The 7704-nt window shown below is 39.0% G+C and overlaps 1 pseudogene; it reads right to left on the bottom strand.

The window, feature by feature from the left end:
• Positions 1–965: 965 nt before the first annotated feature.
• LOC149751536 (small nucleolar RNA R71) lies at positions 966–1063 on the bottom strand (annotated as a pseudogene).
• Between the last annotated feature and the right edge of the window lie 6641 nt (positions 1064–7704).

The raw sequence follows: 7704 nt of genomic DNA, 5'->3' as shown, positions 1-7704 counted from the left end.
TCAATAGGACGAAAACCACCGAAAGTTGTACCAATTTCGCTCTGTGGCTTAGTTGATGTCTAGGCAAGCTTTGTCCCTATAAGGGAGACAGTTCATCTGTTCGAGGCAAGTGGGTTTTAAGTGGGACCTTTGTGAACGCATCGTGACCCCTCCACTTACCTGGGAGCTTACCTGGTCAACTCGGTTCATTAGACCGGATTGGAAGCTTAGGTGCCCTCTTCAAACTAGTTAGGAGCTGTCTAGAAATTTAGGAAAAACATTAGAAATTGAGGTGTAATGTTTAGTTGCATGTTTGATTGTGAATAGATTTTTGTTTTAGGGTATAGTTTTAGGATATCTTTAGTTGGTACTTACATTTATATTTATTTTTTTAAAAAAAACATAAAAAAATAAAAAAAAAAATTAAATTTAAAAAAAAAATTTATTAAATTTTGTATGCTATGTTGGAATAGGGACGACACCGGTCGATTAAGTCGTACAACTTTAGATCATCCCTTAGGACACATCCTTGAAATTCCTTCGCAGTATCTCACACCTTGTGAGATGGCAAATTTTCCTGATGATGTAGGAAGTCACCATGGTGATGAAGGTAGACCCCCAGTTATGACACTTCGACAATACTTACATCCCACTAGGACTAGTCAACCGTCATGCATGATTATTCCTGAAAATGTAGGACACTTTGAAATCAAACCAGGAGTAATTCAATTGCTGCCCAAGTATCATGGAATGGAATCTGAGAACCCTTATCTTCACCTTAAAGATTTTGAAGAAATTAGCATCACATTTAGAGTGCCAAATGTATCGGAAGATGTCCTTAAATTGACCTTTTTCCTTTTTCCTTAAAGGATAAAGCCAAAACATGGTTGAACTCCTTGAGACCTAGATCGCTAGGAACATGGCAGGATATGCAAAGAGAATTCTTGAAAAAATTCTTTCCCGCACAAAGGACTAACTTTTTGAAAAGGCACATTAGTAACTTCCAACAAAAAGACCATGAAACATTTTATGAATGCTGGGAGAGATTTAAAGATTTGCTTCTCTCTTGTCCTCATCATGGGTTTGAAACATGGAGAACCATTAGTTTCTTTTACGAAGGGTTGTCTCCACAGTTAAAACAATTTATAGAGACTATGTGCAATGGTCTATTTTTGGAAAAGCAACCCGATGAGGCATGGGACTATCTAGACTCTCTCGCAGAGACTGCACAATTATGGGATACAGGGGATAGAGTGAATAAACCTTTGCCTAAGCCTACTAGCATTCCACACGGGGGCCTTTACAACCTTAGTACTCAGGATGATATTCAGGCTAAAATGGCAGCCCTTACTAGGAAGGTAGAGGAAATTGAACTTAGAAGGATTGAACCCGTCAAGACCGTAGAACATAACAGCGAGTGTTGTAGGAATTGCGAGATGCCTGGCCATCTCATCACTGATTGCCCCACAATACCCGCATTCAAGGAAGTCTTGCACGATCAGGCCAATGTTATGAATACCTATCAAAAATCTTTCAATAAACCTTTTTCGGGTACTTACAACCCCGGATGGAAGAACCATCCAAATTTCAGGTGGAGGAATGACCAACCTCAACAAGTATATAACCCAACTCCTCCACCTCCGCAACCTCATTATGCACACCCACCCCCTCAAAAATCCAGTCTCGAAGAAACTTTGCAATCTTTCATGCAAGGTCAAGCCAAAATCAATGATGAATTAAGAAATCAACTGACAACGCTGACCACTATTTTAAGTGCTCAAGAGAAAGGTAAGCTACCAACTCAACCACAACCTAATCCTCAAGTCTATGGCGGTAGTAATGCATCATCTTCAACTTCGCATAAAGAGCAAGCAAAGAGTATAATAACTTTGCGAAGTGGAAAGATTATTGACCGACCAGTCCCAGAACAAACACAAGTCATACCTGATTCTGACCCTCCCAAGACAAAAGAAAAGGATAATGAAGAAACTGAAGCACCAACATCTACTGAATTGAATGTCCTTTTCCTGCACCATTTCCACAAAGATTAAAGCCCTTGCAAAAGCTTGAACCAAACTCTGAAATTCTTGAGCTTTTTAAGCAAGTAAAAATCAATGTACCTCTTTTGATGCAATCAAACAAGTGCCTTCCTATGCAAAATTTTTAAAAGATTTGTGCACTGTCAAGCGTCGTTTAAATGTCAAGAAGAAGGCATTTCTGGCTGAAAATGTGAGTGCAATTTTACAGCATAACATTCTTCCTAAATATAAGGATCCAGGTTACCCAACTATCTCGTGCATCATTGGCAATTTTAGGATTGAGCGAGCATTGCTAGATTTAGGAGCGAGTGTGAACTTGTTGCCATATACGGTATATGAGCAACTCGGTTTGGGTGAGTTGAAGCCAACAACTGTGACCTTACAATTAGCTGACAGGTCAGTGAAGGTTCCTAGAGGGATTATCGAAGATGTGTTGGTCCAAGTAGACAAGTTCTATTTTCCTGTTGATTTTATCGTACTGGACACACATCCGGCTTCCAATTCACCATCTCAGATTCCGGTCATCTTAGGACGTCCATTCCTTGCAACTTCTAATGCATTGATCAATTGTAGGAATGGTGTCATGAAGCTTTCTTTTGGCAATATGACCTTGGAACTGAACGTCTTTAGTATAGGTAAACAACCCAGTGATCATGAAGAAAGTAAAGAAGTTGAATGGGTTGAAACCATTGCGGAAGAATATTTGTTAAAAGAATCATTTACTGAATCGGCCGACAATAGTTTGATAGATTGGTGTTCTGAAGGTACTGCTAATGATGTGGTCCCACCTGGTTTAGATAATTCGGATGTTATGATGGTCAATGGGTGGAGACCGCGAATAGAGGAATTTGAACAGTTGCCACCTCGAAAAGCAAATATAGTACCATCCCATGAACAAACACCTAAGCTCGAGTTGAAACCTTTACCGAAGGAACTCAAGTATGCCTTTCTTGGATCCGATGACACATTTCCTATAATCACCTCATCTGATCTAGATCATGCCCAAGAAAGAAAATTACTTGGTGTTCTAAAGAATCATAAGGGAGCTTTAGGATGGTCTATTGCCGACTTGAAGGGGATTAGCCCTTTAATTTGCACGCACTGGATATATTTGGAGGATAATGCCAAAACCACAAGGCAAATGCAACGCAGGTTGAATCCTACGATGAGAGATGTGGTTAAAGCAGAAGTCCTCAAGTTGCTTGACGTGGGTATTATTTACCCAATTTCCAATAGCAAGTGGGTGAGTCCTACTCAAGTCGTGCCCAAGAAAGCAGGTCTGACGGTAGTCAAAAATGATCAGGGTGAACTAGTTTCAACTCGTGTTCCGACGAGTTGGCGCATGTGTGTTGACTACCGAAAATTGAATTTGGTCACTAGGAAAGATCACTTTTCCCTACCCTTCCTAGACCAAGTTTTGGAAAGAGTTGCAGGACACAAATTCTATTGTTTTCTCGATGGCTATTCCGGGTACTACCAAATCGAAATTTCACCTGAAGATCAAGAGAAGACTACCTTCACTTGTCCTTTTGGCACATTCGCTTTCCGTCGGATGTCATTCGGGTTGTGTAATGCACCTGCAACATTCCAAAGGTGTATGCTCAGTATTTTTGAAGAAACGAACGAGAAATTTTTAGAAGTGTTTATGGATGATTTCTCTATTTTTGGCGATTCATTTGATGATTGCCTGTCACATTTACAAGCAGTCTTAGCTCAATGCATGGAAAAGAATCTGATACTGAATTGGGAGAAATGCCACTTCATGGTGCCAAAGGAAATTGTCCTAGGACATATTGTTTCATCGAAGGGCATGGAAGTTGATAGAGCTAAGATTGACCTAATCGCCAAGCTACCTGCACCCAAGATGGTTAGAGATGTTAGATCATTTTTGGGTCATGCCGAATTTTATAGGAGGTTCATCAAGAACTTTAGTGTCATAGCTCGACCATTATGTAACCTCCTATCCCTTGATACACCGTTCAATTGGACCGAAACCTGCCAAGAGGCATTCGAAAAGTTGAAGTCTATGCTTAGCACTGCACCCATCGTGCGACCACCTAATTGGTCATTACCTTTTGAGATCATGTGCGATGCTAGTGACTATGCGATAGGAGCTGTCCTAGGACAACGCAAGGATAATAAGCCATATGTCATCTACTATGCAAGCAAAACCTTAAATGATGCTCAAATGAATTACACCACCACCGAGAAGGAATTGCTTGCAGTAGTATTTGCATTAGACAAATTTCGCTCTTATATCCTTGGTGCTCCTATTGTTATCTTTACAGATCATGCAGCGCTAAAATATTTATTGGATAAGAAAGATGCCAAACCACGCTTAATACGATGGATACTTCTACTCCAAGAATTTGACATCACTATCAAAGATAAAAAGGGAGTAGAAAATGTAGTTGCTGACCATTTATCACAGCTAGTTTTTAATGATTCGGTGCCACAGTTGCCCATCAAGGACTCGTTCCCTGAAGAGCAATTGTTTGCACTTTCTACTATGCCATGGTTTGCTGATATTGTAAACTTTCTTGTCACGAACCGGATGCCGGAGCATTGGAGATCGAATGATAAGAATAATTTCTTACATGAAGTAAGAAGTTATTATTATGATGCCCCCTATTTGTTCAAGTATTGCAATGATCAAATCTTTAGAAGATGCATTTCGGATCATGAGATACAAAGTGTACTCTCTTTTTGTCATGCCAGTGCTTGCGGAGGACACTTTGCATCTAAGAAAACAGCAGCTAAGGTGTTACAATGTGGTTTCTATTGGCCTACACTATTTAAAGATGCCCACGAGTTCTGTAGGACATGTGACCCATGTCAACGTGTTGGAAGTCTAACTCGTAGGCAAATGATGCCTCTTCAGCCCATTACTGCTATTGAAATTTTTGACATGTGGGGCATTGATTTCATGGGGCCATTCCCACCGTCTTTTGGATATGAGTACATTTTAGTTGGTGTTGAGTATGTGTCCAAATGGGTAGAAGCTGTGCCTTGTCGAACAAATGACCACAAACCAGTTTTAAAATTTCTTAAAGAAAACATATTTTCTAGATTTGGGATGCCCAAGGTTATAATTAGTGATGGGGGAAAACATTTCTGTAATAAACCTTTTGAGATTCTGTTACGAAAGTACGGTATCACCCATAGAATTGCAACTCCATATCACCCGCAGACTAGTGGCCAAGTAGAGTTAGCCAATCGGAAGATTAAACGAATTTTAGAGAAAACGATGAATCCATCACGCAAAGACTGGTCTTTAAAACTTTCTGACGCATTGTGGGCTTACCGTACTGCTTATAAAACTATTCTTGGTATGTCCCCGTATCGGCTAGTCTATGGAAAAGTATGTCATCTACTTGTTGAAATAGAGCATAAATCATATTGGGCCATTAGAAAATTAAACTTTGAACTGTCAGATGCTGGTTTAGCCAGAAAAATACAACTAAGTGAGTTGAATGAAATTCGACGGGATGCGTATGACAATGCTAGACTTTGTAAAGAACGAATGAAAATTAGGCATGATAAATTAATTCTAAGAAAATCTTTTGAACCTGCACAAAAAGTTCTTTGTTATGACTCCCGCTTACATATGTTTCCTGGAAAGTTACGATTAAGATGGACAGGTTCTTTCATTGTAAAAACTGTTTTTCCACACGGGGCAGTTGAAATTGAAAATCCACAGGATGGCACAATTTTTAAGGTAAATGGACAAAGATTAAAACCTTTTCTTGAGAATTTTGCAGATGAAGAGGACTCCTTTCCCTTGGAGGAGCCTTCTTATGACTGAGCATGACGGCCAAGGTACGTGTATATTAGTTAGAATTAAATTTTTTCTTTTATTTCTAGTTTTCTTCTTATTTTGTAGGTCTTCTTTTCTGAAAATCAACAGCTCAAGGTATTCTTCTTCTCTCTATTATTTTCTCTATTGTCTCTCATATATAGTTTTCTTGCATTTTTTTACATTGAGGACAATGCAATGTTTAAGTTGGGGGGAGGAAAATATTTTGTTCAAAAAAAAAAAAAAAAACTTGTTTTTGCATTTGATTTATTCTATTACTTTCTTTTCTGAGCAAATGCACATGTATTTTCATATTAAGTGTGTGCAACTATTAAGGCAAGGAACACATGCATACTATGACTGATCAGAGACCTATTATTAGATCCCCACACATGTACTTAATGACAATAGGAAGGCCTCAGGAGTTCATATTTGTTAACTGCATTTTTGTTAGCCTTATCCATAAAAGAAGTATGAGTATCCTTGTTTGTACCATAAGGTTCAGGATTTGGTTTTCACATAAAGATAGAGGTTGAATATCCCGACTAGATTACTTAGGTGCCTTATGATCCGACCTTGGTTGACCTATAGTCACGATGCAGTCACATATATAATAAAAATATTTATATGGTTCAGTCTACCATTTCTTTTCTTGCATAATTATTATTCAAAAAAAAAATACTTATGATGACAAGTCTGGCCTCGTGGCGTAGTCTGGTTCGAGTAATTAAGTCCGAGGGGTGTTTAACCTAATGTCTTGAGCCAACTGGATTGGGGGTCATTGACTGAAAGCTCGCTACATGGACCTTACTAGAGCCTAATGGGGTTGGATAGCTGTAGTTGTCATGTGTATTGAAAAAAAATATATATATATATGAAATGAAATAAAAATAAGCATGAATGAGTTGGTTAGGCTGAACCTAGTGACATGTGGTAATGACTGGTTTGACTCCATTGTGTTGGACCTCTGTGTACCCGGGTTGTTTAGTTGGGATTGATAGCTCTTTCTTTACATGCGAACCATTCTTGACAAATTTAGACAACATGTGATATTCTGAAAATTTGATAGATCAGGTTCTAACAAATTGTAGAAAACATTTGTGAGCTTGAGTAGTGCACCTAAAACTCAGGCAGTGTCCGGTTGTGGTGGAGGTATTAGTACTCTGAGAAAATCATGCGATTTCATGCACACTATATGATCATTTTTTTTCCTTGCTTTGACAGTTGCCATGCTTGAAAATATATATCAATTAATTACATGTGTATTAGCTTAAGATTTATTTCATATTTCTATTAGAATCTCATGCCATATCATTCATGATGTTTGTGGGTAGCATCCCTGAAAACCCTCACGAGACAACACTCGTCCACTAGGGTAACCTAGGGGTTTAACGGCTTGTTGCACGTGCTAAGTGCAATCGTGATTCCTACGAAAGTGAGTACATATCTTAGTGTTATATCTTTAGCTTCAATAAAAAGTCATAGGTTAAACCATACCTTTTGCACTCTCATCTTATTATCTGCTCGTTAATTGCTAGAGACTAACAATCAGCTAGTTGGGGGGTGTGATGAGAGCACAAAATTGCGATTTACACATCACTTAAATTAGTATTATTGCTAACAAATAATGATAGAAGTGCTGTATTAATATTATATTTTTGTAGGGTGCAGGTGATCGGAAATCAAGCTAAAATGCACATTGGGTCCAAAAATATGCATCACTGCAGGTGATCAGCCAACCGCTTGTGTCAACCCCAGTTGCACACTAGAAGGAGGTCAAGTTCAGTTGTCCACTTCATCGCAGCTTCAGTCTTCTACGAGCCCAGCATGTGATCTCTCATCGCGTCCGTGCAACCTCCCAGCACCCAAATCTCATCCTGCGGCCAGCAT

The sequence above is a fragment of the Phoenix dactylifera genome, chromosome 12 (assembly GCF_051530095.1).
Source record: "Phoenix dactylifera cultivar Ajwa chromosome 12, Ajwa_hap1_PhDact_Kaust_v1.1, whole genome shotgun sequence".
NCBI classification, from domain to species: domain Eukaryota; kingdom Viridiplantae; phylum Streptophyta; class Magnoliopsida; order Arecales; family Arecaceae; genus Phoenix; species Phoenix dactylifera.
This window is presented reverse-complemented; position numbering and strand designations above follow the sequence as displayed.